The following is a 4,398-nucleotide window of genomic DNA, read 5'->3' as shown; positions in this document are numbered from 1 at the left end:
TCCTCAAGAATTTTCGGGAAGAATCAGGGGTCTGCCGTTATTTATAGCTAGCCACTACAAACAGTCAGGCCAAAACCCCACAGCTTCAAGCCTCAAAAATCTCTCAGAGGCATCACTCTGAGATGGAACTCTTCTCCTAACACATGTGCTCCAAACTGGGTAATCAGTCAGTTGTCAGGCTCCCAAGAGATGGCACTGATGCTTGTGCAACATGTAGAGACTATTCTTTCTGTATTATACTCAGAGAAAGTGTCCCACAATAAACTTGCTTGAGTCCTAAAGTCAGCCATTTGTTGCAATTATTAACACATACACTTTCTCCTGGGATGCACAAACCAAGGTTTGACCTCTGCATTGTTGCTGGAACCTCTTCAAGATGGAGTACTGTTCCTGAGCATGACCTAACCTGCCAGACATCCTCCTGTCTTCCAATGAATTCTTTCTCACGGTTTTGGTTATGCTCTCAATAGTCTAAGACTTCCACTGAGGTCCTCACCCTCGATTTGCCCAAAATGTCTGTCTGAACCCTTATTGAATGGTGGGGTTTCCATCTTTTCCCCCAGAAAGAACTCAGCTTACGTAATAGTTCAAAGGTGAGGAGGTGTGTCTCCTAATTCCACCCGACAGAGTCTGTTTAAAACCCAGATAACAAGGTCTCCGTCCGAGGCCTCCGTCGCTGCGAGACTCGAGGCTTCACTCCTGTCTCTTTAAATGGTGGGGCCAATGGGCCGTCCCGGAAGCTGCTACGGGGGTGGCCCCGCGCGCCGCTATTGAGGGGCGAACCAAGATGGCAGCGGCTTTGACTCTGTGAGGAAGACGGAAGAGGCGATGAAAGAGGCGGCGGCAGCGGCGGAAGGAAAGGAACTCCCAGTAGTCAAGAGCGCTCGTGCGCCAGGGGGCTCTCGGAGTCTCCCGCGTAGTGGTGGCAGCTGCAGCAGGACCAGGTGCCGGTCGGCTTCGGACATTTGAAGCAGGGAAGCGGAGCGCAGTCCCCGGCTGCGGAGGCAGGGCCAGGTATAAGGAAGGAAAACATGGCGGCGGCGGCCTGAGGAGGAGGCAGTGCGGGAAGCAGCTTCACAGAGATCATGGCGGAGGCGGGAGCAGGGCAGTGAACGGCGCTGCGAGTTCCTAGCGCGGCGGGGCGGGAGGCTGCGAAGCGCTGCACGGCCCCCTCGGGCGGCCGGGTTCGCTGGGCCTGGACAATAGCGCCGAGGAGCCGGAGGCGAGGAAAGGCGGGGGCCAGAGCTCAGGCCCGGCGGCGGGCCATGAGGGCAGCAGCGCGGCCCCGGGGCGGCCAGCGGCGGCAGTGAGGCCAGGGAGCCCTCCGCTCGTAGGCGTCCTCTCGCCTCGGCTCCCGCCTTCCCCGGACCCACTTCCCGGGCGACTCCGGCGGGGCCTTTGCCGTGGCCCCCGGGCGGCACGATGACCGACACCCGGCGGCGGGTGAAGGTTTACACACTCAACGAGGACCGGCAGTGGGACGACCGGGGCACCGGGCATGTGTCGTCGGGCTACGTGGAGCGGCTGAAGGGCATGTCCCTGCTTGTCAGGGCCAAGAGCGACGGTTCTCTACTTTTAGAGTCCAAAATAAATCCTAATACTGTATACCAGAAACAACAGGACACTTTGTGTGGTCTGAAGCAGAAAATTATGACTTGGCCCTTAGCTTTCAAGAAAAAGCTGGATGTGATGAAATTTGGGAGAAAATATGTCAGGTTCAAGGAAAGGACCCATCAGTGGACATCAGTCAGGACCTTGTAGATGAGTCTGAAGAGGAGCGTTTCGATGATATGTCATCGCCAGGTTTAGAATTGCCATCTTGTGAATTAAGTTGCCTTGAGGAAATTGCAAAACTTGTGGCATCATCTTTACCTTCCCCCCTGCATCGTGAAAAACTTGCACTAGCACTGGGAAATGAGGATTACATTAAAAAGCTCTTAGAGCTTTTTCATGTGTGTGAGGATTTGGAAAATATTGAAGGACTGCACCACTTGTATGAAATTATCAAAGGCATCTTCCTCTTGAATCAAACTGCTCTTTTTGAAGTTATGTTCTCTGAGGAATGTATAATGGACGTCATTGGATGCTTAGAATATGATCCTGCTTTATCACAACCACGAAAACATAGGGAATTTCTAACAAAAACAGCCAAGTTTAAAGAAGTGATTCCCATATCAGATCCTGAGCTGAAACAAAAAATTCATCAGACATACAGAGTTCAGTATATACAAGACATGGTTCTACCTACCCCTTCAGTCTTTGAAGAAAATATGTTATCAACACTTCACTCTTTTATCTTTTTCAATAAGGTAGAAATTGTTGGTATGTTACAGGAAGATGAAAAATTTCTGACAGATTTGTTTGCACAGCTAACAGATGAAGCAACAGATGAGGAAAAAAGACAGGAATTGGTTAACTTTTTAAAAGAATTTTGTGCATTCTCCCAAACGCTACAACCTCAAAACAGAGATGCTTTTTTCAAGACTTTGTCAAACATGGGTATATTACCAGCTTTAGAAGTCATCCTTGGCATGGATGATACACAGGTGCGAAGTGCTGCTACTGATATATTATCATACTTGGTTGAATATAATCCATCCATGGTACGAGAGTTTGTCATGCAGGAGGCACAACAGAATGATGATGATATTTTGCTCATCAACCTCATTATAGAACATATGATTTGTGATACAGACCCTGAACATGGAGGAGCAGTCCAGCTTATGGGCCTCCTTCGAACATTAGTTGACCCAGAAAACATGTTAGCTACTGCCAATAAAACAGAAAAGACTGAATTTCTGGGTTTCTTCTACAAGCACTGTATGCATGTCCTTACTGCTCCCTTACTGGCAAATACAACAGAAGACAAACCTAGCAAAGATGATTTTCAGACTGCCCAGTTGTTGGCACTTGTATTGGAATTGTTAACATTTTGTGTGGAGCACCATACCTACCACATAAAGAACTACATTATTAATAAGGACATTCTCCGGAGAGTGTTAGTTCTTATGGCCTCGAAGCATGCTTTCTTGGCATTATGTGCTCTTCATTTTAAGAGAAAGATTATTGGATTAAAAGATGAGTTTTACAACTGCTATATAATGAAAAGTTTTTTGTTTGAACCAGTAGTCAAAGCATTTCTCAACAATGGATCCCGCTACAATCTGATGAACTCTGCCATAATAGAAATGTTTGAATTTATTAGAGTGGAAGACATAAAATCATTAATTGATCATGTAATTGAAATTTACTGGAAAGCATTGGAAGATGTAGATTATGTACAAACATTTAAAGGATTGAAACTGAGATTTGAACAGCAAAGAGAAAGGCAAGATAATCCCAAACTTGACAGTATGTGTTCCATTTTGAGGAATCATAGATATTGAAGAGACGCCAGAACAACAGAAGATGAAGATGAGATGTGGTTCAACACAGATGAAGATGACATGGAAGATGGAGAAGCTGTCGTGTCTCCATCTGACAAAACTAAGAATGATGATGACATTATGGATCCAATAAGTAAATTCATGGAGAGGAAGAAATTAAAAGAAAGTGAGGAAAAGGAGATGCTTCTGAAAACAAATCTTTCTGGTCGGCAGAGCCCAAGTTTCAAGTTTTCCCTCTCTAGTGGAACAAAGACTACCCTCTCCAGCCAGTCACCTGCAACAAATCTGCCTGGTTCTCCAGGCTCACCTGGATCCCCAGGATCTCCAGGCTCTCCTGGATCCATCCCTGAAAATACATCTCAGACGGCAGCTATTACTACCAGGGGAGGCCTCGTGGGTCTGGTAGATTATCCTGATGATGAGGAGGATGATGATGAGGATGAAGACAAGGAAGACACGCTCCCTTTGTCAAAGAAAGCAAAGTTTGAGTCATAATGGCAACTGCCTGTGATCAGTACCTGTTGAGAAAACTGGTTCTCTACCCCTCCCCACTACAAAATCTATAACAAAGCAGTGGCCTCTTGTGAATGACTGACACAGCTCAGCTCGCACAATTGACTTCTGCTCATGAAGTGCCAATTCAGTGGAGCAGGAGGAGGGGATAATTATACATTTAGGGGGAAGACTTACACCTTCGAGGTCTAAGCTTGGACCACACATTGCCCTTTTCTCAGGGAAGGAAATGGAAACGAAAAGCCAACAGGGCAGGGGTTTTGAGAGTGGAACTCTGGATTGACTGGTCAGTTGCTACAATCAGAATATGCTTTCTCGGACCATGTTTGAGACTCAGAAGAATAGGCTTTTCTGCCCTAATTCTTCACTAGTTAAGAATGCCAGCAGTTTCTTTGTATAAAGAGACCTGCCTTTAAAATCGTACATTCTGAACATTTTAGTCAAGCTACAGCAGGTTTGGAAAAACCTCTTTGGGGGAGGGGCGAATATGAAGTTTCCT

The 4,398-nt window shown here is 46.7% G+C and overlaps 1 pseudogene; it reads left to right on the top strand.

Annotated features, from left to right (window-relative positions):
- Positions 1-1,422: 1,422 nt before the first annotated feature.
- Positions 1,423-3,881, top strand: LOC114896123 (annotated as a pseudogene).
- Positions 3,882-4,398: the final 517 nt, after the last annotated feature.

The sequence above is a fragment of the Monodon monoceros genome, unplaced genomic scaffold (assembly GCF_005190385.1).
Source record: "Monodon monoceros isolate NGI ecotype Baffin Bay Population unplaced genomic scaffold, NGI_Narwhal_1 Super_Scaffold_15, whole genome shotgun sequence".
Classification (NCBI taxonomy): Eukaryota; Metazoa; Chordata; class Mammalia; order Artiodactyla; family Monodontidae; genus Monodon; species Monodon monoceros.
The sequence above is the reverse complement of the archived record's forward strand: the minus strand, read 5'-3'. Positions and strand labels throughout refer to the sequence as shown.